This window comes from Cannabis sativa, chromosome 4 (assembly GCF_029168945.1).
Source record: "Cannabis sativa cultivar Pink pepper isolate KNU-18-1 chromosome 4, ASM2916894v1, whole genome shotgun sequence".
NCBI classification, from domain to species: domain Eukaryota; kingdom Viridiplantae; phylum Streptophyta; class Magnoliopsida; order Rosales; family Cannabaceae; genus Cannabis; species Cannabis sativa.
Window position 1 is genome coordinate 47,190,751 of NC_083604.1, and position 26,271 is coordinate 47,217,021.

The 26,271-nt window shown below is 40.3% G+C and overlaps 1 non-coding gene across 1 annotated transcript; it reads left to right on the forward strand.

Moving 5' to 3' along the window:
* The first annotated feature begins 9,731 nt into the window (after window positions 1-9,731).
* On the forward strand, window positions 9,732-9,838 carry LOC115715362 (small nucleolar RNA R71). The gene has a single exon (XR_004011238.2). It is a non-coding gene; the product is annotated as a small nucleolar RNA R71 (small nucleolar RNA).
* Window positions 9,839-26,271: the final 16,433 nt, after the last annotated feature.

Below are 26,271 nucleotides of genomic sequence, written 5' to 3' on the forward strand. Positions count from 1 at the left end.
ATCTCCTCCTTCATTGACATTTCGGGGCCGATTTATGATCTTTTCATCATCTGAGTCGAGTCCTTTATATAGGAATTAGGTTGTGCCTCTAATTGGAAAAATATCGATAGCCAATATGTTTGCTTGCCTTCCTCCACTAATGTTGAAAACATCCTTTTCATAATCAATAGGTCTTGCAGGGTAAAATTTTCGGGCTTAAGTATTTGGTAACTGAAAAGTGTTCTTGGCGAAAGATATCATAAGCACCTTTATAACCCCCAAGCTTCCCATAAGTTACAATTTCCCGAAGTGTTCCCACAACTAACCATGATTGAATTTTTTTTTCTTTTCATTCACCCGACATCACTGAAATTTTCTTCTATACTTCTTTTTTTCATTTCATTCACATTTATTTTTCCTTTTTTTTTAAAGTGATGCTGAGTTTACAATTTTTCTTTCACCTTTCTCAATCACACAAGATTTCTTTCTTCTATCCTTTTAACACACTATGTATTTCACCCCCCCCCCCAAACTTATTGTAAAGCTTATGATATCATTGAAAATGTAATGAAGACAAAAACAACAGTGTGGATACATCTTTTGGTTCAATGGGTGAAGAAACAAAACAGGTTTAGGCTCAACAGGGTTCACTAAGGATATTCATTTTATGGTAGGCTTGAAAGGCTCAAACTATCCAAACAACTGCCTAAATCATGTTCCTATTGAATGCCGTCAAGGATTTTTCCTTGAGAGAATAAGGCATGCAAGTTCTAAGGTATCCAGCCAGTCTTACCACAAACCACAGTAAAACAATTATAACATATTTCACAGATATCAAATTGCATCCATACACAGGTTTCACAAGCATCCAAACTAATCCAAAGAGTTAACAGAATTAAGCACACAGTTTTTTTACAACTTCAGGACACTTTACAATCAACAGCAGCATACAATAATCCTTAGCTTATTGCCAACTCTTAAAAAAAACTAAAACAGGAAATTAAAACAGAAAAATTAAAAAATTTATGTCCCTCCCCCCAAACTAAAGATCACATTGTCCCCAATGTGTAAATAAAATGCAAAAGAAAGAGACTAACCTGAGACCCTTATCAGAGAGGGTTTGGTGGCGGCGGGTAGGGGTGAGCATTTAGCCCGATGGGCCAACCAAACCGGCCAACCCAACCCGAAAAATGGGTCGAGCATGCTCTCTTTTAGTGGGCCGAATATGTGTTGGGTTGAAAAGCTTACAACCCGTTACTATTGGGTTGATAATGGGCTGGCAATTTTCTAAACCATTGAACCCAACCCGGGCTGGCCCAGCCCAATGTGATATAAAAAAAATTAATAATTATTTTATTTTTTCAAGTTTTTAACATTCAGACAAAAACCATTTACCCTAATACCATTTACTCATTTAGAATTTTAGTCCGCCTCTTCTTCTCCTTTGTCCCAACCCTAGCCGCACCTATTTTGAAACCCTAACAGACAGCAGCAAGCAAATCGCCCACCCAGCCCAGTCGTCCCAGGTCTCCGCCCCAAGTCCCAACCGTGCGTGCGTGTTCTTTCCTCTGGGCCTCTGGCTAGTGGTGGCTCCGACCGATTACTCCATTGTTTGTTGTAGCACAGATCGTCGGCCCTTGCTGTTCATGTAAGTTTCTACATTTTTTTCTTTTTTCTTTTATGGAAGTAAAAACTTAGAGGAAATAATATCAATATTTGACTTTTTTTTCTCCTTTTTATTTTGGCTTGGTGGAAAAAACTCAGTTCGTCTTCACTCTTCAGATTCTTTGCTCAGTTCTTCGTCACCACCGCCCTCAAGTGTTAAAGCTCACTGCTCAGGTGAAGGTCTACATCTCAACATCTCATTTTTTTTCTGGTACAATCTGATTTGTTGTTTGTGATAAAAAAAATATTTACTAAAAGAAAGCTTTTCTTAAAACTAGATATGTTGCTTTAAATAATGAGGATAGCTACTGTGGAATATTAGATTTTAAACTCTGTTAAACATAATTGGAGTTTTTATAGGATGCATTGAAATTAAATGGGGTTTTAGGAGGCTGCAAAACCATAAAGAAAAAAAGTGGTCTTAAGTGGACAATGAAGAACTAATTAATTCAGTTTCTCACATATTCTATCTAACTTGTTAATTTAAATTGTGGGCTAGAGACACTGTTGAAATTGTGGTAAAAAGATAAATCATTAGAAGATATACAAGCTACCATTATATGCATTCTTTTTAGAAATAAACAGTAGCTTTCTAGGCTTCTAAAGTTGGATTTTTTTTGTTCGTTAGTTTTTCCAAATAAAATTTTGCATAAATTAAGTATTTATTTTCCATGTTTATCTTAGAAATAATTTTATTTTTTATGTACGAAACGGTGGAGGCATTAGTTTGCACTCAAAATTGGATGAAAGGAAATCATGAGGGGATTCAAATGAAGGAGTATTTGGATGAAATTCAAGCTTATGATTTTCTTGAACAAGGTAATTTTCTTGACAAAAAGTGAATATGGTCTTTGTTTTATTATGTTTGTATATTTATAATAATTTGATTGACTTTATTTTCTATTATTGTAGAAAATAAAGTTGACCTCAAGGCTACATCACCAAAACCAAAGAGTATTATTGAAATTATTGATTGAGGCCTACATGAGAACTTATTTTATTTTTTTTCATGTTTGTTATGGATGATTTTAATGTTTTAAGACTTTGGATGATTGTAATTTTAATGTTTTAAGACTTTGGATGTTGTAAGACTTTGGATGATTGTAATTTCTTTAACTTTGGATGCTTATGTTTATGTTTGAACTTTTATGAAAATCTAATTTTTTTTTTATATGACATAAGGGTTGTAACCAACCCAACCCATAAAAGGAAAAAATGGGTCGGGTTAGAAAAAATTCAGGATGTCATTGGGTTGAAAATTTCTAGGCCGATGTTATTGGGTTGGGTCATTAAAATAGCCTCAACCCGGCCAACCCAACCCATGCTCAGCCCTAGCGGCGGCTGGTCATATGGGTGAAAACGAGGAGGTGGTGCCAAATAGTTAGGGTCCTCAATCCCAATGTTCATTCTGGTGATCAGAGAGTTGAGTTGATTAACTTTCCCCTCATCGTAGATACTCATTTGCACCTTGTAGTTTTGCATGTGGTTGTTCTGCTGAATTATATAACTCAGTTGTGCATGAGTATATTGCATTGCTGGATCAATGGGCCCAAGAAGTTATGGTGGCTCTTCCTTCTCTTCTTCAACACTTGGCTCCCTTTGTCGCCTTTGCCCTTGCTGTTGCGTTTCAGGGGTGGCTGCCCATAAGGATGAGGCTCCTTGAGCCTGTTAACCATGCTGACATCCATTTTTCTTTGCAGTACCACTTTGTTGTCATATTTCAATTCAGGCACATCATAGGTCCCGCAAAGATCAGTAATCACTCCAGCCAACCCAAGGCCACCGCCTGTGGCTCCGTGAATAATTTGCTCAATGCTACCCCGAATAACTTGACCAACATTAATATTGTACCCCTTCATAATGGCGTACACATATTTTAGTCTATCCATCTGAACATCAGAAAAATGCTTGCTTGGTACAAACCGAGCACTCATAAAGTACAACCAGGTTTTAGCCACAAGGTTAATTTCACACCGGTACAGTAAATTAGGTGACCCATCCTGTCCATCATTATCATGGAACCATAACCCCGGGAATCCCACAGTCTTGGCAACATCCACCATATTAAATTGCTCTTCTTCCTCAATAATCCGCAGGCGTTGATCTTCTCTGAAGTAGTCAGGTAAGGAGTACATGGCATTGATGGCATCAGATGTGGCGGAAACTTTCTTGCCATGCACCTTGACCTCTCCGTTTCTTCGTTTGGGCCAATTCGCCAGAAATTCACAAGCCATAGTAACATTGGCTCGGTCTTTAGCGTTAACAAAGGTACCCCATTTCATTCTCTCAATTTGACCTCGAATTGTTTCAAATCGAGGTTTACATGTCAATGGAGCATTAGGGAACTCAATACTCCGGTCTTCAATATAGGGCTTACTCTTTAGTCAAAGGAAGCATTGTTGGGCCGCCTCGCTTACAAACTGGGTTCTATCAAAAGCTGAAGGTGGTGGGTTGGATGATGAACACCCCTCTTCATTACCCCTTGTTCTTTTGGGACCCATAATCAACACAAACTAAAATTCTTCACCAACAAAAATTTTTAGAGAAAATTGGGCAGCACCTCCCCTTATATTTCTTAATTTTCCGAAATTCAAATATCACCAAAATAACACAAATAAAACCAATGGCAATCCACAATCCACAATACTCCAATCAATCACACAAAATTCCCAAATACTCAATTAATTCCAAGAAATCCCTAAATTCTCTAATCAATCTCTTAAAATAAGAAAAGGGATGATACTTACTAATTGAAGAAGCCACTAATTCACCTCCATTCTTGAATATCCTTTAAAAGCTTGAGGTTGAAGATTGATGAATAGTGTTTTCAAATTTGGGTGAGAATTGGTAATTTTAGGTGCCATTTTTGAAGAAAAAGGATGGGTGATTAGAGAAATTGAGTTTTTGGATGCTTTTAATGGAAGATTTTGTGGTTGGGTGTTTGAATTTTGTGAATGGGTGTTGAGGGTTGGTGTTTTCGGCTGGGAAGAAGGATGGGACGGCTGAGAAGAAGTGATTTTAGTTAAAGTTAATGTGTTTAAAATTAGGGATTGATAGGCATTTTCGTAAGCTGGTCGCGACTACCATAAGGGCTGGTCGCGATTAGATTCGAAAAGAAATTTCCTACCTTTCTGTAAAACCTGTGGTCGCGACCATGAAAAAGGGTCGGGACAATGGATAGGGCTGGTCGCGACCACTGTAGTCCAAACTTTCCAATGTTTCTGTAAAACCCCCAGGTTACGACCACTGAGTTTCGAGGGCCAAATTTTTTTTTTTCTATTTTTCACGTTTTTCACGATTCAACCAAAAATATAACGTCTAAAACTTTGCAAGAAGTTAAAATGCTAAAAACAAATAAATCATAAACTGAAATAAAAAATAAGAGTCTAAAAAATAAAGATAAACACTTGGGTTGCCTCCCAAGAGTGCTGTCTTTATCGCCATATAGTCGGACGCTAAGTTATTCGTCAAAGAGGTGCTAATATAACAGCGAACTTGGCTTGGTCCATTTGACCCCCCCAAGTAGAGCTTCAATTGTTGTCCATTAACTTTAAAGGTTTCTGAACTTTCACCTTTCAATTCTACAACTCCATAGGGAAACGCCTTGACCACCGTGAACGGTCCAGACCATCTTGACTTCAACTTACCAGGAAACAATTTCAACCTTGAATTAAAAAGTAAAACTTGCTACCCGAGTTGAAACTCCTTCCTGAATAAGCTTTGGTCATGCCATTTCTCTGTTCTCTCCTTGTAGATCTTTGCGTTTTCATAGGCCTCATTTCTAAATTCTTCCAGCTCATTCAATTGCAGCAGTCTTTTCTCTCCTGCAGCCGCTAAGTCCATGTTGAGGGTCTTCATAGTCCAATAGGCCTTATGCTCTAATTCCACCGGCAGATGACAGGCTTTTCTGTACACCAACCTATACGGTGACATCCTGATAGGTGTTTTAAATGCTGTTCTATAAGCCCACAGTGCATCATCTAGCTTTCGTGACCAGTCCTTCCTTGATCTCTACACTGTTTTCTCCAATATCATCTTAATTTCCTGGTTGGAAATTTCAGCTTGGCCATTGCTCTATGGATGGTAGGGTAGAGTAGTTCTATGGCAAACGCCATATCTGGATAGGAGAGCTTCAAACTGTTTATTGCAAAAATGACTCCCTTCATCGCTAATGATTGCTCAGGGAGTTCTAAACTGAGTGAATATGTACTTTTGAAGGAAAGACAAAACTATTTTACCATCATTGGCTGGAGTTGCAGCAGCTTCAACCCATTTCAATACATAATCCACAACTAATAAAATGTACAAATTGCTGAAAGAAGAAGGAAAGGGACCCATGAAATCTATCCCCAAAACATCAAACAAATCCACCTCCAAGATACCTGTCAAAGGCATTTCGTTTCTTTTAGAAATGTTTCCCGTTCTCTCACAACGATCACATGCCTTCACAAAGTCATTAGCACCTTTAAAAAGAGTAGGCCAAAAGAATCCACTTTGAAGAACCTTCGTATCATTTCTTGTGCCACTAAAATGCCCCCCACATTGTAAAGCATGGCAGTGGTTCAAGATAGAATACATCCCTTCTTCAGGCGCACATCTTCTTATTATCTGATCAGCGCAGTTCTTGTAGAGAATTGGCTCTTCCTAATAGTAATGCTTTACCTCTAAAAAGAACTTTTAGAGTTGTTGATGACACATCTCTGGAGGAGTAACATTGGCAACCAAGAAGTTGACATAATTAGAAAACCAAGTTACCATCAAGCTCTCCCTCAAACTAAAGAGTTGTTCATCGAGAAACTCTTCATTTATCTACACCTCTTTCGCATTCTGGCTTTTTACTATTTTGAGTCTTGAAAGATGATCAGCACCTAGATTCTCAGTCCCCCTCTTGTCCTTTATCTCAATGTCCAATTCTTGAAGCAGTAGCACCCACCGAATCAACCTTGGTTTGGCATCCTTCTTGGTCATAAGGTACTTTATTGTTGAGTGGTCTGTATAAACTATCACCTTATTCCCAATCAGATAAGGTCGAAACTTATCACATGCAAACACAATTGCAAACATCTCTTTCTCTGTTGTGGCATAGTTCAGCTGAGCATCATTCAGGGTTCTACTAGCATAGTAGAGGTATGAAACACCCTATCAACCTGTTGTCCCAAGACTGCTCTGATTGCGTAGTCACTTCCATCACACATCAACTCGAATGGCAACTCCCAATTTGGTGAAGTGAGTATAGGTGCTGATATAAATTTCTCCTTAAGAACTAGGAAAGCTTTCAAACATTCTTCCCCAAACTCAAAAGGAACCCCGTTAACAAGCAGATTTGACAGCAGTTTTGAGATCTTAGAGAAGTCCTTAATAAATCTCTAGTAGAATCCAGCGTGGCCCAGAAAACTCCGTACTCCTTTTACAAAAATAGGAGGGGGTAAATTCTCTATTGTTGACACCTTGGCTTTATCCACCTCGATGCCTACCTTTGAGATATTATGCCCCAGAACTATCCCCTCTGTTACCATGAAGTGGCACTTTTCCCAGTTAAGTACCAAGCTTGACTCCTTGCATCTAATTAGCACTTTCTCCAAATTCTCCAAACAATGATCGAATGAAGAATCAAAAACCGAGAAATCATCAATAAAGATCTTTATACATGTTTCAATCAAGTCCGAAAAGATTGCCATCATACATCTCTGAAATGTTGCTGGAGCATTACATAGTCCAAAGGGCATTCTCCTGAAAGCAAAAGTGCCATATGGACATGTAAATATCGTCTTCTCTTGATACTCAGGTGTTATAGCTATTTGATGGTACCCAAAATAGCCATCTAAGAAATAGTAATACTCTTGCCCAGCCAACCGGTCTAACATCTTATCAATAAAGGGCAAGGGAAAGTGGTCCTTCCTGGTTGCCTTGTTGAGCTTCCTGTAGTCAATGCAAATCCTCCAACCAGTAGCCGTTCTTCTAGGGATTAATTCGTTCTTCTCATTCTTTATGATTGTCATCCCCCCTTTCTTTGGTACTACTTCTACTGGGCTAACCCACTTGCTCTCTGAAATTTGGTAAGCCACTCCAGCATCTAACCACTTGACCACCTCTTTTCTGACAACTTCTTTCATTGGTAGATTAAGTCTTCGTTGTGCATCAATAGTCAGTTTAGCACCCTCCTCCATTAAAATTCGATGCATAACTATTGAGGGACTGATTCCCTTAATGTCAGCCAATGTCCACCCAATGGCTTTATTGTGCACCAGGAGTACTCTAAGCAACTTGTCAATCTCCACATCAGAAAGTGAAGCTGACACTATCACTGGAAGCTTCTTGTCTTCTCCCAAAAACTCATACTGTAGATGATTAGGAAGCACCTTCAGTTCTTACTCTGGTGGTTTCTCTGTAGATGGCACAAGCTTCTTTGGCACAACCCCCAACTCTTCATAATACTTCCTATTCAATGGCCCATAGGAGTCAAGCCATTTAGCATAGCCCATTGCCTCCATTCCTTCTTGCTCAGTCAACTCATCCTCGGCTAAGCTCAATTCTAAAGGATCTTCTATCACCTTTTTCTTTTCCACAATAGTATCGATCAGATCAACAAAGAAACAGTTATCACTTGCCTTTGGAAAAGTCATCGCCTTTAGTAAATTGAAGACCACTTCTTCCCCTTGCACTCGCAGCTTCAATTCACCCTTCTGAACATCAATCAATGCTTGGCCAGTTGCCAAGAATGGTCTCCCAAGAATAATTGGGACATTGTTATCTTCTTCCATGTCCAGAACAATATAATCAGCTGGGAAGATGAACTTATCAACTTTTACTAACACGTCCTCAATGACTCCCCATGGATGAGCTAGTGATCGATCAGCCAATCGCAAGGTTACTGTAGTTGGCCTTGCCTCAACCAACTGCAATCTTCTAAAAACCGACAGAGGCATTAAGTTAATGGTGGCTCCCAAGTCACACAATGCATGTATCCCTTCTATTCTCCCAATGGTGCAAGGAATGATGAAACTCCCAAGATCTCTGAGTTTGGGAGGGAGTTTCTTCTGCAATATGGCACTACAACCCTCGATCAATGCCACTGTTTCATAGTCTTCCATTTTTCTCTTCTTTGACAAGATCTCCTTCATAAACTTCACATAACTAGGCATTTGTTCCAAGGCTTCACCAGAAGGAATGTTGATGTGCAACCTTTTAAAGTCCTCTAGAAATTTTGAAAACTACTTGTCTAGATTAATCTTTCAGAGACTGTCCAGGTACGGGATCTTCACATGGTGATCTATATTGATTGGTGGAGATGCTTATTTTGGTGCGAGACTTTCAGTAGTCTTCTTTTCTGTTGATGTCGGTGCCAGTTGATCCTGAATCTCTTCTTCCACTGGCTGTCCCCCATCAGACCCTTCATACTTCTTCCTGCTTCTCAAGGTGATTGCCTTGCAATTTTCTTTTGGATTCCCATCTGTTGTACTAGGAAAGTTTCCCTGAGGACGAGTTGCTATCTGAGTTGCCAACCGCCCCATTTGAGTCTCTAAGGCTTTAATGGATGATCTAGTCTCTGTCATAAACTGTTGCAATAAATCTGTCTGAAGACTAGAACTCCCACTAGAGCCTTGTTGCTGTGATTGTTGTTGGTTCTGCGTTTGGTTCTGATTTCTTTGCAGATAGAACCCACTAGTCATTCGACCACCTCCTTGATTGAACCCAAAGTTGTTGTTTTGAGAGTAATTCCCAATGGCTTTTGCTTCATCCATTGGCAAACTATTCACATCTACCAGGCATTCCTCATAGGGGTGAGGGCCTCCACAAAGCTCACAAACAACTTGAGCCTGTTTTGCCTACACAGCTATCAGTATTGTCAGGGACTCTACCTAGGCTGTCACTTTTTTATGGCATCAACCTCATGCATACCAGCCACCTTCTTTGTCTGACTTCTTTTAGTTGGCCATTGTTGATTATTCAGGGCCATCTCTTCTAGCAGTTCATAGGCCTCGTTTGCACTTTTCCTCATAAATGCCCCGCTAGCTGCGGCATCTATAAGTGTTCTAGTATTACCAATCAGCCTGTTGTAGAAGTTGTGGACCAACATCCACTTCTCAATACCATGATGAGGACACTTCCTAGTGAGATCCTTGAACCTCTCCCAAGCCACATGGAGAGATTCATTATCCAGCTGACATAAATTATTAGTTTCTCCTTGAAGCTTAGGTGACTATGCTAGAAGAAAGAACTAATACAGAAACTTCGTTGCCAAATCAGTCAATGTTACTATAGAATTCGGTGGCAAGGAGATCAAACAACTCTTGGCTCGCTCTCTCAGCGAGAATGGAAAAATTCTCAAGCGAATGGCATCATCACTAACTCCATTGACCTTGAAAGTCTGACATAACTCCATGAACTTTAACAAGTGCAGATTGGGGTCTTTAAATGGGAGTCCACCAAACTAGACTAAGGATTGCACCATTTGGAGTATGGCAGGCTTTATTTCAAAGTTGTTAGCATCTATAACGGGTGGCCTTATACAAGATTGGACCCCCGTAAGAGTTGGAAGAATGTAATCTCTCAAACTGAGGCCATTTGCCTGATCTTCAACGACACATCCATTATTACCGTTGTTGCCTCCATTGTTATCGCCATTAGGATTCTCAGCATGATTTCTTCTGTTTCAGCAGTTGCTGAAACTCTTTCTTGCCTCTTGTTTCTTCTGTTTCTCTTACAAGTCTTCTCAATTTCAGAATCAACCGGCAAAATGACACCTTGTCCTTGACGTCACATACACCTTCAATTACTGAAATAGACAAAGACAATATTGAAAGAAACTGGTTAGCAATTAGCAAGAAAAATAAACCAAAGTAGAATTTTATGTAATCTTATGCAATATCAATCTTTAAACAATTCCCCGGCAACGGCGCCAAAAACTTGTTACAAAAATTATGAACAGTACGCAAGTGCACGTAATCAAGTAGTAAACTCACACAGGTAAGGTCGAACCACAGGGAATTGGATTGAATACCACTAGACTAACTTTATGATTCTATCTGGCAAACCAATAGTTTTTATGATTAAAAACAGAATAATAATTCAAGAAACTTAAGTAGACAGATAAAGATTAATCAAGATGAGAAAATAGGGAAGAGAATCCTGTTGATTTGTTTACCCAAGTGTTAATGCCTAATTGCTATCCTTTTTCTTGATTTGAATGATAGATTATACAATTTAATCTAACTCTTTTCATATCTTTTAGGTTCTAAATCACATGTTCTTTAATTAATCTCTTAATTAAAATCACATGTAACCAGCCTTAAGCAATAATCTAAGTGTCACAGAGTTCACGCAAATACTTTCGTTTCACATAAAACCTAGATTATCCAATTTTTGCATTCTCAATTCTCACTTTTCAGATTTCGAATTAAGATCATAGAACATGTAGAAGGTGCTCAGGCATACACATGGAATTAAACACAAATATAGATAATTTCACAAATCAAGATTAAAGGAATGGCAATTGACATTAACTAGGCAAAACTTTAAACAACATTCATCATCTTCCCTAATTGGGAATTTAGTTCATGAAAATAAAATTAACATCCATGATTAAATCTGAAATAGAAATAGACATAAAGAAATTTAAAGAGTTGAAGAGCTGACCTCGCTTTTAGCCAACGACAATGAGTCTTTTTTATAGGCGATAAGTGATGTATAATAACAAATATAAGATAAAGCAATATAAGGAAACAGGGATTTTATAGAGGTTCAGCCCCGAGCAGTTCGGTAATAGCCTAATCCTCGTTACCTGTATTGACTTAAGATCAAGGAGAAAGATTCCTTTTCTTATAGCTCTTACAATAGTATCTCTGAATATATAATTCTTAGATAATAGTATAGTCTTAGCTCAACTGCTTTTCGACCGATCTCTTTCCTAGTGAATATACATCACTATTTATAGGGCTAGTAACCTTAGAGAGGAATAGTTTCCCCTCTCATTACAATGCGTATAAACAGAAAGGTCGTGGTATCAATGCTGAATACGAGGATCGTGGGATTGAGGCTGAATACACTGATAGTGGGATCGTGTGTATGCCATATCCACGTAAATTGATCCCTAAGTGATAGGGATTGTGCTGATGACTCACGATGCGAAAGCTGAATTCGCTAAGTATTGGTTACTCTGCGCGGATTACTAAATACTTTGCTCTGAGCGTGCCAGCAATATGTCCTGCTCAGACTATGCTTCCTGGGCAGATATTCCAAGTGGGTTCCACGTGTCACCATTCATGTGATGCCACGTCAGAGTGCGAAAATTGGGATAACATTTGCCCCTCAAGTCTGTACAGGACTTCCGGAGTTCCTTGTAGACTTCATCCGAGCTGTTTCTGCCTTTGGATGGGGACACATGTCGAGCGCGACAGCCCGAGACTCGATGTGAGGCTGACTGGGCGTCCCTTCGATTTTCAGCTAATAAATGCTCTGACAATTAATATTTCAAAATCCGATTTTCTCTTTCCACGGTGATGGCTGCACTTGATTATTTTTTATTTCCCATATTCGCTTTCAAGGAGGGAAACTGAGGCATCTGAGTTTCCTTTGAGACAATTACCTTTTTTCGTGACTTGCCTATAAATACCAACAGCATTGGCACATAAACTCATTTTCATCACCCTTCTTTGCTAAGTAAGCTTCAGAGCGAAAAGAGAAATTCTTGGCTTTAAAGTTGCCGAAGTGCCTTCATACAAACTGCTTGTTGGATTGACGTTACTTCGAACCCATACATTTGACTCTCGAGTTAGTTTCTAATTTCCTTCATGCTTATCTCTGCATGTTTACATTTCAAATGCATCTTCTACTGTGCCGTAAAATAATGTTTAGGAAACCCTAGTTTTAGAAACCTGTGCGATTCTTTTTTCTCATGTCTTAGTGCGATTTTACAGCCATAATGCTTATTTCTGAACTACATAACGTCCATCTTTCATCTTGCTTATTCTAAGCTTCATGAACCTTTTTTGCCCTAACTCAAGAAAAATTTTAACTTCTTGAGTTCTGACTTTTCTTTGAACATAATTGTTCTTTAATCTGTTGAGTACTCCTGGTTGACATATTTGCCTGTTTATCGTTAAATATTCCGACCAAACACTCATCTCGTGTGTTGTCTTTTGTAGATGAACTCAGGACAGTCTTGGGAACACGAACATCAGATCGACGAGGAATCTCTTCAACTTCTACACGAGGATCATCCTCGTCTTTGTTCTAGCCCACCTTCCTCTAGCGAAGGGCCTTCTCCAACTCTTGTACCTAGCCACAGGATGATGGCATGTACAAAGAAAACCGTGCGTCTGGCTGACGCATCTGATCCTCAAGTGGCTCGGCATGCCACTCTGCCCAGTGCCGAATAGGATTCGGCCGTCCATATGGAGGAGGATCATGAAGGGGATGCTGAGGTCCAGGAGATCGAGGAGTTGGACGATGTACGTCCTGGCAGTCCCTCTGAGGCAGAGGAAGAGGCAAAGGTTAAACCCCCAAATTACAGGGAGTACAACGAGGCTAGGGAGCGAATCGATGCTGACGGAGACGTCCTGGTTAAGGGCGTGGACTACGTCAGTGAGGAGCTCACTGCGGCAGTTCCTCATAGAAGGCAGGGTGCCTTGGGAGCCAGATGGGTAAGCCTTCCGTCCAAGATTACAGAGGCGCGCCTTCGAACTCTTGACCAGGGCAGATACCTAGGCGAGCGGGACTGCTACATTCCCGCCCACAACAATCATGCCACAAACCCTGACAAAGGGATGTGTGCCTGGTAGGGTGCCCATGGTCAGCAAGGAGCGTTGATGCCCTTGCAAAAATACTTCTAGGATGTGGCGAGCTTCTTCGGCCTTTGCCCGGCCCAGTTCACTCCAAAGGGCATTAAGTATTTATCTGCCCTTTTTGTCCTCTACGCTTCCCAAGAGTGGGGTACTCCCTCTCCTCATGAAGTTGCCTGGTTCTTTGATTTGAAGTCCACCTCCAAGCAAGGCAATTCGGGGTACTTCTATTTCTCTCAACCAAGCTTCAAGTGGTTGACTGGCACGAATGACACGACCATCAATAAGATAGGGCATTTTGTTGATGATTACTTCATGGTGGATGGCGCGGGCATCACTCGCACTCGGTTCCAGTAGATTCTGACATATCACCGTCCTCCCTTCACTCTTGCTCTTAGGGACAGAGCTCAAAAACTTGCCCGGCAGCCGGGGGAAGACCAAAATATTATCCAGTTAACCTCCGAGGATAACTTTGTGAGGTACAGGCTTTATCCCAAGAACTTTACTCCTATGTCCGTGACGGGGAAGAGGAGGAAATTTGGTGCCGGCCGGACTGAACGAGCTCATCAGGAGAATGAACTCAGTCAACTTAAGCGCGAGGCTAAGTTGAAGGGAGGTGCAAGGGCCAAGCAGTATGCTCAGGAGCCCTTAAATCCTAAAGATGAAGCCGAGGAATAGCAAGTGACCCCATTGAAGAGAAAGAAGAAACTCTCGGCCCTGCCCAGGCCTGTTGAACATGCGATTCGCATAAGGGAGCCCATTTCACCTGTTCGGCCATCCCCTCCCGTGTCTGGAAAAGGGAAAGTTGTTATGTTTAAAATAAGATCGATGTCAGGTGATGATGGTCTTCTAAGTCTTGTTCGGGCAGTCACCTTGCATATTACTTTGTCTTGTTTTTTGACCTTCTTAATTTACATGCCTTATGTTTCTTATGTCTGTTTTCTAACCACGTTGTTTTCATTCTGTGCAGACATGTCTTGGCAGAAGCTCAACGCTCTGAGGAAGAGAATAGGTGGAAGCTCTAGCGCCTCTCCTCCAGCCAAGAAGTCTAAGGGTGATGAGGGGTCCTCTACTAAGGAAAAGAGGCCTACTAGGAAGGTCATTGATCTTTCCGAGGAGCTAACTGCTGCAAACCCCTCTACCCCCAAAGCTGCCAACTCCAAGGAGTTTGGACCACCAATGGTTGAGTCTGAACTGGTCAGGAGTAATCCTGAACGGGTGCAGGCACCTACTCCACCTTTGCCGGTACTTCCAGAGGCAAAAATAGGCAAGGAGATGCTGGCCCATTATATGAACCGGCTGGTTCCTGAGGTCAGTGAGCAACTGGCTGTTGGTGACAATGACTCTTCTTTGGAATTTCTGGTGGGCGGAGTCTTGAAGGAGTTCACCAGGGTAAGTCTCTTTTGATACTTCCCTTAATCTTCCATACTTAGCTCGATATGCTAGAGTTTTTCCTTTGTGCAAATCGGTCTGAAGTTGGCCTACACTTACTCCCAGGCTAAGTCTGCTACTTCTAAGAACGCAGCTCTATCCGACACCCTGAAGGCGGAGGCAGACTTGGCCAAGTAGGATGCTGAAGAAGCCAAGGTGGAAGGCAGAGCTGTTCGATTGGAATTGGGTGAAGACAACAAGAAGCTATTTGCCCCTGAGCAGAAAATCATTGTGCTGACTAAGGATCTCGAGATTGCTGACCGTTTTGAAGAGACCATCGAGACCTTATCTGCTGAGGTGAACAGTCTTCTAGACGAGAGGACTTCCCTTCGAACAGTTCTTCATCGGATGAAGGAGGAAAAGGAAGCCAAGGAGGGGGAGCTTTCGGATGAGGTGGACAGGTTGAAGGAGAAGGTCAATGCCTTAGAGACAGCCGGTCTCAAGTTCTTCTTTGATTTTTGGAAGGCTATTCCTCAGGCCAATTACGACTACTTGGGCGATGCTAAGGACATGTACCTTGAGTTTTGTGCGTCCCAAGTGGCCTATGGCAAAACTGAGGCAGCTGCTTCAACCTCCGGTCAAACTGCTGATGTTCCTCCTGTTCAAACAACAGATCCTCCTGCTCCAGTTGGCCCAAAAGAACCGAACCAAGAGCCTGGGACTCTAGCTGCTTACACACTTCTCTTTTTATTTCCTTCTTATTTTTTACATATATTCGGCCTCAAGGCCTTTTCTAAGACATCATGACCGGTCAAGCGGTCTTAAACTTGGAATTATTTTTCATTTGTTGGACAATGGGCTGACCGGACAGCTTTTAATCCCAGTATTACGTGCTTTTGTTATCGTTAATGAATTTCATTCTCTGTTTATAATTGTCGTGCAATCGTGATTGTTTTATTTTTACCAAATTCTTTGTACAGGTATAGGTGCCCCCCAAGTGACCGAGCAGACGTATGACTCCGGGTCACTTGCTTTTTACAAATATATTTTTTTTCTTGTTCGGTGTTTTGGGATTGACCAAACCTTTTGTACGCATTGTATGGTAAATTATAAACATGCTGATTATTTCGACTCAATTGAATTTTGAAATAACTATCTTTATTCATTTATTGATCGAAAAGTGTATTTGTTACCGTAGTTACTTATATCAGAGCTATTTGATCTAATCTGATCTTTTAGCTTAACATGAAATAAAACAAATTGCAGACATAAGAAATTGAACTTTAAATTGATCACCCGACCTGAGTACTTTGTTTCTTTTATCGAAACCTTTAGCCGCAGTCTGCCCAGAAGGCCATTCACTTAAAAGCAAATGTTCATTTAGTACTTAAAGTGGTCATCCGACCTAGTACTTTATTGGTAGTATTTTCTTAAATATTCTCCATTCCAATACCGTGGTACTAGAATGAGTTGCATTTTTTCGTCATACTTACCTAATTTGTATGCTCCGAAGTCGAGAACTTCGACCACTTGATATGGTCCTTCCCAGTTAGGTCCTAGTACACCTGCTGTACTATCTTTGGTGTTCAGGAATACCCTTCTCAGGACCATATCTCCCACGAAGAATTTCTGAGCCTTCACTTGTTTGTTGAAATATCGAGCTACTTATTGTTGATGGGCCATCAACTTTAAGTTTGCAGTTGCTCATTTTTCTTCGATTTCATCCAGTGATTCTGCAAGGAGTATGTGATTGGTACCTTAATCGTACGTCAACCTTCTATGGGAAGGTGGCTCGAGTTCAGCGAGCAGCATAGCTTCATAACTGTACGCCATTGCAAGTGGTGTCCAGTTGCTTTTTTTTCCGTTGTACGGTATGACCATTGAACTTCAGGAAACTCTTCTGGCCAGTTTCCTTTGGCATCTTCAAGTTTTTTCTTTAGTGTATCCTTCAAGGTTTTGTTGACTGCTTCAACTTGACCATTTGCCAGAGGATGCGCCACTGCAGAGAAACTTTTGATGATACCATGGTTCGCACAGAAATCAGTGAAGGATTGGTTGTCGAACTGCTTGCCGTTGTCTGAGACTATTTTGTACGGTAGTCCAAACCGACATATGATGTTCTTCACAATAAAGTCTTGAACTTTCTTTAATGTAATGGTTACAAGTGGTTCGGCTTCACTCCATTTAGTAAAGTAATCAACCGCTACCACTGCATATTGCACCCCGTCTTTACCTTTAGGTAATTGTCTGATCAGGTCAATTCCTCAAATGGCAAAGGGCCATGGACTTTGCATCTCTGTTAACTCATTGGGCAAAGCTCTTGGTATCTTTGAAAATCTCTGGCATTTGTCGCACTTCTTAACATAGGCTCTCGAATCTTCAATCATCGTTGGCCAGAAGTAACCTTGCCTTAGAATTTTCTTGGATAAGCTCTGTCTGGCGGCATGATTTCCACAGAATCCGTCGTGAACATCATTAGGAGTCGTGCAGCTTCGTCTTGAGTGACACATCTGAGCAATGGCATCGAGAATCCTTCGCATTTTGCGAGCCTCATTTCGGTTATCTGGGAGGTCCCCAGAGTTGAGGTAGGCTGCTATTGGTGTCATCTAGTTTGGGGATGTATCAATCATTTTGATTTCTTCCATGCCAGTGATGCTAGGCTATTCGAGGAACTGAATAGGAACCAGGTTTGCCTTGCCACTTACATTACTGCTTGCCAATCGAGCTAACGCGTCTGCAGTTGTATTTTCTTCTCTTAGAATTTGTCTGGGACCGTAGATTTTGAATTGTGCGAGCAGATCGTGTATTTTTCTCAGATATGCTATCATCTTTTCTCCCCGAGCCTCGTATTCTCTGGATAAATGATTTACCACCAGCTGTGAATCACTGTAGATTTCAATGTGTTCGGCCTTCATCTCCCGGGCTAGTTTTAACCCAACGATTAGAGCTTCATACTCGGCTTCATTGTTAGATGCTTTGAATCTGAGCTTGACTGCAGCGTGCAGGTGTTGCCCCCCAGGCGTGACAAGGGCAATCCCTGCACCAGATAGTTGATCTGTAGCCGACCCATCCACATGTAGCTTCTAGGTCAGTTTTTCTTCATTGTGACTGGGCTGAGGTATTTGTTGTTGGGTTTTGTGCCCTAAATAAAACTCATTTCAATATAATCAGATTTACTTAATAATAAAGATCAGAAATAATATTTTTATGTTGCATGGTTCACATGATTTATTTCATGATTATATGCATATAATGTATGAATTCTATTTAAGTCTAAAACATATGAATTTGTCAATGATTATAGTGTTGTCAGCACAGTGGAATATAATCTTAATTATATGTTCGAAAGTTTATTCCCTGATTTGTCAGTTCACTGGATTTAGACTGGCACGATATAATCAGCGATAGGTATTCTTACACCTTGGATAAGTGTTATGTCCTTTCCAGGGCATTGGCAAAGTTTACCCGTATCACCTGTTGATCCTAGATCAAATGATCTTAATCCTGATATGGTTAGGTTCGATCTCAAGAGTATTATACATGTTCTTTGATTTGTTAGTTAAGCCTACTTTTGGCAGTCAGGGTGATGCGTACATTTTGGGAACATGATAGTATAATTGAGTGGGAGCGCTAACATAAATGTGGAGTCTATAACTTCTATAGGAATTTATAAGTGAAACGATGATATCCTTCCAGCTTGGCTAAATAGAAATAAATGGTTGAGATCTCATTTCACTTTGCTGAAATATCATTTATACGGAGCTAAGTTAGGGAGTCTGTAACTTCTGTAGGAATTTAGAAGTGAAACATTGAAGGTGTAACGATAATTTAGTTCCTATTCAATGTAGATCATCTATTAGAGAGTCATTGATCAAATTAGGATTATAACAATGGATAATTAATAGCGTATCTATATCGTGGAACATATAAAACGTTCTATATGACTGAGAGTGCAATTCCAAGTTTTATGTGTGGATTCAATAAGGAATTAATAAGTTAGGGAATTTACTTAGTAAATTTGGTTCGACTTAATTGAAGCTCGGTTATATAGGCCCATGGTCCCTATACTAGTTGATACCATACTGGTTGTAAGACTCAGTTAATTGATTTTGATTAATAAATTATAAATCTAAAGTTAGACTATGTCTACTATATGAATTTTCACTAAGCAAGGGCAAAATTGTGAAAAAAAGAGATTCTAGGTTTTATTTATTAATTAAGAGCTTTACATGTCTAATTAATAAATATATTAAATGACAATATTATTTAATAATTAATTTTTAGTTATTAAATGATTAGAATTGGGATTTAAAATTGTTGAATTTGTAAATTGGCGTTTTTGAGAAAATGAGATGCAGAAATGATAAAACAGCAAATTGCAAAAGTGAGGCCCATTATCCACTAATATGGCCGGCCACTTGTATAGGGTTTATCTTATAATATTTTCATTATTTTAATGTCATATAATTCAAACCTAAACCTAGATGGCTTACTATAAATAGATAGTGATGGCTTAGGAAATATGAGATGCATCTTATTCCTTTCAGAGAAAAACTTGAGCCTCCTATTCTTTCTCCATAGCCGCCACCCTCTTCTTCTCTTTTCTTCTCTTCAATTTCGAAATACCCTAGTGATAGAGTAGTGCCCACACACATCAAGTGGTATCTCAATCATAGTGTGGAGGATTGTGAAGAATTTAATCAACAAGAAGGAGAATCTGTTGGAAATTATTTTACCAGGATCTATTTACTATCATGTATGTTGGATTAACAACCTAATATGAATTCTAAAACAATGAAAATAAACACATATAAAGTTAGAAAACCTTACAGTGGGTGCAGCGGAATATTATGACTCCTTACGTTCAGATCTCTAGCCCTTGATTCCTTTCTGTAGCAGAGCATCACCAAGATTTGAACTTGGATCTTCTTTTCTCCTTCTTTGATGCAGAATTTCTATAGTCTTACATACTATGATTGAGGTACCACTTGATGTGTGTGGGCACTACTCATTCACTTAAGGAATTTCGAAATTATGAGAGAAGAAAAGAGAGAGAGGCGTGTGAGGCATTTTCTGAGGGAAACAAAGTGATCTAAGATGTGTGTATTTCCTGAACCAACACTTTCTATTTATAGAAAAATCCTCTAGGTTTAGGTTAGAATTGTATGGCATTAAAATAATGGAAACTACAAATGGAATTTCCTATGCATGTGGCCGGTCATACAAAGGATATTAGGCCTCACTTTGCAACTTTCCCATTTTGTTATTTTTCATTCCCATTTTCTCAAAAATGTCAATTTTCTAATTTAATCTTTTAAATGCCAATTCTAATTATTTAATAACATAAAAACAATTATTAAATAATATTGCCATTTAATATATTTATTAATTTAGACATATAAAGTCTCTTAATCAATAAATAAACCTAGAATCTCTTTTCTTTACAATTTCGCCCTTGCTTAGTGAAAATTCATAAAGTAGACATAGTCTAACTTTTAGAATTATAATTCATTAATCAAAATCAATTAACTGAGTCTTACAAGCAGTATGGTCTCAACTAGTATGGAGACCGTGGGTCTATATAACCGAGCTTCCAATAAGTTGAACCGAATTTACCAAGTAAATTCCCTAACTTATTAATACCTCATTGAATCCACACTTAGAACTTGGAATTGCACTCTCAGTCATATAGAACGCTCTATATGTTCCATGATATAGACACGTCATTAGTTATCCATTGTTATAACCCTAATGTGATCAATGATCCTCTATATAGATGATTTACACTGTGAAGGGATTAAATTATCGTAACACCCTACAATGTATTTTATCCTTAAAACACTTAACCCTGTATAAATGATATTTCAGCTAAGTGAAATGAGATCTCCACCATTTATTTTCGTTTGGTTAACCTCGAAGAAAATCATCCTTTACTTTCTATTCGCCAGATAGAAGCTATAGATTCCATATTTATGTTAGCGCTCCCACTCAATTGCACTACCATGTTCCCAAAATGTACGTATCACCCTGACCCAAAAGTAGGCTTAACTAACAAATCAAAGAACACGAATAACACTCTTGAGATTGACCCTAACCATATCAGGATTAAGATCATTTGATCTAGGATCAACAGGTGATATTGAATTGAATAGATATTACGGTAAGTTTTAATACATCTAATCAAAGTTCAATATCGGTCCCTTCCGATGTATACTCCATACATCCGATACTGGTAAACTTTGCCAATGTCCTAGAAAGGACATAACACTTTTCCAAGGTGTAAGAATAACTACCGCTGATTATACCATGTCAGTCTAAATCTAGTGTTCTGACAAATTAGGGAATAAACTTTTGAACATATAATTAAGATTATATTCCACTGTGCTGACAACACTATAATGTTTAACAAACTCATATGTTCTGGACTTAAAAAGAATTCATACTTTATATACGTATAATCATGAAATAAATCATGTGAACCATGCAACATAAAATGTTATTTCTGATCTTTATTAATAAGTAAATATGATTATATTGAAATGAGTTTTATTTAGGGCACAAAACCCAACAGAATCAGTATCAAGGAAGGAGAGAAAGAGATCCAGGTTCAGATCTTGGTGATGCTCTGCTACAGAAAGGAATCAAGGGCTAGAGATTTGAACGGAAGGAATCATTATATTCCTCTGCAACCAATGTAAGGTTTTCTTAAACTCTTATGTGTTTATTTCATTGTTTTAGAATTCATATTAGGATGTTAATGAAATATACATGGTAGTAAATCTAGATCCTGGTAAAATATGTCCAACATTTGTACCGGCTCGAGGTTGCTTTTTGATATGCTTTCTTTTTTGCCTGTGCATTCTACCACAAAGTCTGCTAGGGCTTGGCCTTTGATTGCTGGTCGGGGTTGAAAGTTATCTCGTACTGACTCAACTCTACCGCCCACTTGAGTAACCGTTCAGAAGCATCTGGCTTTTGCAGTATTTGTCGTAGTGGCTGGTCAGTATATACCCGAACAGGATAAGCTTGGAAATAAGGCCTCAACTTCCTTGTTGCTAAAATGAGCCAGTAGGCGAGTTTTTCTATCAATGGATATCGGCCCTCTGCCTCAGTGAGTCTTTTACTGATGTAATAGACTGGGTATTGTACGTTGTTTTTTTTTTCTGATCAGGACGGTACTCACGGCATGTTCCGTGACAGCTAAGTATATTCCCAGTTCCTCACCGTCCAAAGGTTTTGAAAGTACGAGAGATTTAGCAAGTTGTGCCTTTAGCTCTTGGAAAGCTTTTTCACACTCTTCTGTCCACTCGAACTGCTTGTTTCCTCGCAGGATGTTGAAGAATGGGACACACTTGTCTATTGATTTTGAAATGAGTCTGCTGAGTGCGGCGATCCGACCAGTTATGCTTTGCACTTCTTTGGTTTTTGTTGGCGAGTTCATATCCAGGAGGGCTTGAATCTTTTCTAAATTAGCTTCAATTCCTCGGGCATTGACGATGAAGCCTAGAAACTTTCCCGAGCTGACTCCAAAGGAACACTTTAAGGGATTTAGTTTCATATTGTACTTTCTGAGGACTTTGAAGCCTTCATCCAGGTCGTCTATGTGCCCCCCAACCTTTCTGGATTTGACGAGCATATCATCCACGTACACTTCCATATTTCGCCCGATCTGGTCTTTAAACATTTTGTTTACCAATCTTTGGTACGTAGCTCCAGCGTTTTTTAGACCAAACAGCATGACTTTGTAGCAATAGAGACCCATATCTGTTCGGAAACTTGTATGTTCTTGGTCTGGTGGATGCATTTTGATTTAATTGTAGCCTGAGTAGGCGTCCATGAAGCTTAATATTTCGTACCCTGCTGTTGCATCTACGAGCTGATCAATTCTTGGAAGTGGAAAACAGTCTTTGGGGCATGCTTTGTTGAGGTCTGTGAAATCAATACAGACTCGCCATTTCTTGTTCGGCTTGGGCACTAGAATAGGATTCGCGACCCAAGCCGGGTAAAAAGCGTCAATTATGAAGTTGTTGTTGCGCAGCTTTTCAACTTCATCCTTCAGGGCTACTGCTCGTTCTTTGTCTAACATCCTTCGTCTTTGTTGAACTGGCCAGAAGTTGGGATCGATATTTAGAACATGTGAAATAATAGAAGGATCGATTCTGACCAAATCTGCACGTGACCAGGAAAAAATGTCTAGCTTTGCTCTCTAAAATTTTATCAATTCTGATTTTACTTCGAGCAACAAAAATTTTCCGATCTTTAGCTTTCTGGTCGGGATAGCTGGATTGATCTCGATCTCTTCTAATTCTTCTACAGGTCCAACTATGTTGCTTGGGTCCCCAAGTCGACGTCCACATCTTCATCCCCGCCTTGGGAAATTCCCTACTTGGGAATGTTTTTTCCCTTGTCTGTGCTCTGGCTAGAGGATACTTCCTTCTTAGCCTTGACCACTGCAAGGTTATAACATTCCCGAGCAGACTGTTGGTTTCCTCTCAGACACCCTACCCCATTCTTTGTTGGGAACTTCAGGCACGAGTGAAATATTGATGTGATAGCCTTTAAGTCATACAAGGCTGGCCGGCCAAGCATTACGTTAAAAGCTTAAGGAACATCCAATGTTAGGAACTGTGCCATAATTTGTCCTAGAGGTGCAACTCCTTGACCGGAGAAACCATAGATAGGCTGGAGGCATGCGGTTAGATCCTTGAGTTGGAGTCCCATTTTTTCGTAAGTAGTTTTGAACAAGATGTTGGAAGAGGCTCCATTATCGATCATGGTTTTGGCCACCATTTTATTGGCTATCTGGACCTCCACGACCAGCAGGTCGTTATGCGGAAATTTAATTTTGACAGCGTCTTCATCGTTGAAGGATATGGTCGGCTCTCCTGCTCGTGGAACTTTGGGCTTCCTTTCTTCCACGGCCAGGATAACTTCTTCTTGTTCGTGCTGCACTATTTAGGCATACCTCTCCCGAGCTTTGCCCGAATCTCCAGCAATATGAGGGCCTCCAAGAATGACTTGCAGATGTCCATCTACTGGTGGAGGTAGCAAGTCTTGGTTGTTTTGACCTTGGTCGGTCTTGACATACTTCTGCAGGTGGGGATTGTTTTTTCTTATCAGAAATTCAATTTCTCGCTTCAAGTTGTAGCATTCGTTAGTGTCGTGGTCGTAGTCTCCGTGGAACCGACAAAACTTTATCATGTCCCTTTTGTTGGCGTCTTTCTTCATGGGCCTGGGTTTATTGTACGGGGCCAGCGACTGAGTTGACATGTATACACTTTCTATATCTTCAGTCAGAATAGTGAATGCAATGTACTTGGCATGATTCTCCCGGGGAGTCTGTTCGGATTTTCCGGTGAACTTTCCTTTCTTCTCGTTCCCTTGCTTGTGGTTGTTGCTGGAACGCTTGCCACTTGAGCTTGAATTATTTGGGTTGGGAAGTTGGGCGAATGTTCTAGTGGAAGGGCCTTTGACTTGCCCGGCTTTTGTTCACCTTCCGCTCGTTGAATGGCTTCTTCGAGCTTGATGAAGCCTTCGGCTCGGTCAAGGAAATCACTCAATGAGTCTACCGACCCGTTCTTCCTTATATCCTTCCAAAGTTCACCGAGGACTTTGATGGCCCCCAGTATCGCGGATAACCTTCCATCCTCGATACCCGTGAAACTTTTATTGCCTCCGTCATGAATCTGCTGATATATGCCTGGAGTGGCTCGCCTGGTCGTTGCTTAACTTCAACCAAGTCTCCCAAATGCAATGGAAGTTGGCGTGAGGAGGAGAATTGTGCATGGAATTTCGATGAGAAGGTTTTCCATGAACTAAACTTTCTAGGAGCCAACTTGAAATACCATTGTTGAGCAGTTTCTAACAGAGTGGCAGGGAAGATTCTGCAGCGTACATCTCCCCGTACCCCCTGCAAATCCATTTGCATTTCGAAATACTTGAGATGGGAAAGAGGATCTTCTCTCCCAGTATACATCTTCCACGTCGGCATTTTGAACTTGTGGGGTAGTGGCAGGAGATTGATCTCTGGTGAGAAAGGAGTTCTGTGTGCTCGGTCCAGCTTAAGATCATTGTTTCTTAGTCCAGCCATGCCGTGGAAAATATTTTTCAGTTTGTCAAGCTGAGCCTGTACAGCTGCGTTAACTTTCTCGACATTCTGGTCAATTTTAATTACGTCAGCATCTTTCTCAGCGGGAATTTGAGTACGGGCTCCAGGCTGCATGATCATCGTAATATTTTGTTCGTCTACTCCCCTCCTTCTGTTCAAATCATTCTTTAGGTCATGGGTTGCCCCCAACCTTTTGAACACGGAAGTGCCTGGTTGCCTTAGCGATTAATTCGCTTAGTTGTCGGGTGGAATGGCACCATTAATCTGGTTGGAACCATCAGGTTTGACTTCTCCTGATGAATTACCAGACAAGGTCTGCTCCCCTACCGCTGGGCCCACGAGCGAAACTCGTGACCGGGGATTGGGCGGCTAACCATTTGTAGTCTGGGAAGTATTCATCGTTGGATCTTCGTCTGTTCCACCCAAGGGAATGACATTCGGCGGCTGCTGACCTACATTTTGATAGGCTTTTCGTATCAGCATGGTAGCCTGCCGACTACAATTTTTGATATCTTCATGATGAGCCTTTAATGCCTCCATCTCTCGATCCCTCCATTCGGCGAACATGCGCCTTTATTCGTCAAATGCGAGATTTACAGCAGCACGCAGTTCGTCCTGATCATGATGCAGGCTGTTGTTATGATTCTGGATGAGTCCAAGAGCGTCGTGGAGATTTTGTAACTCAGTAGCATCTCCGATGGTCGTCTGGGCATTGGTTCTAGGCGGAACAGTTGTGTTATGAACGCCCTGGTTTGGTGCAGAACTGTTATTCCCAGTCTTTTGCACACTAGGCGCGGTTTCATCTATAAGAAGTGTTCCCCCATTGCCCACGTTCGTCGTCTGTCCAGGATTAATAGATGGTGGAACCCTTGTGTTTCCTAGATTCTGCAAGGCAGGATCCACCGTCTGTGAATTTGCTAGATCAGTCAAACCTCTACGAGTTTGCACCATCCTATTTGTGGTCAGATTTTGAATAGAGAGCGATTCTTGAGTTCAGCTCTCAATGAAAGCACCAAAATGTTGACCTCACTTTTAGCCAACGACAATGAGTCTATTTTATAAGCGATAAGTGATATATAATAACAGATATATGATAAAGCAATATAAAGACACAGGGATTTTATAGAGGTTCAGCCCCAAGCAGTTCAGTAATAGCCTAATCCTCGTTACTTGTATTGACTTAAGATCAAGGAGAAAGATTCCTTTTCTTATAGCTCTTACAATAGTATCTCTGAATATAGAATTCTTAGATAATAGTATAGTCTTAGCTCAACTGCTTTTCGACTGATCTCTTGCCCAGTGAATATACATCACTATTTATAGGGCTAGTAACCTTGGAGAGGAAGAGTTTCCCCTCTCATTGAGGCT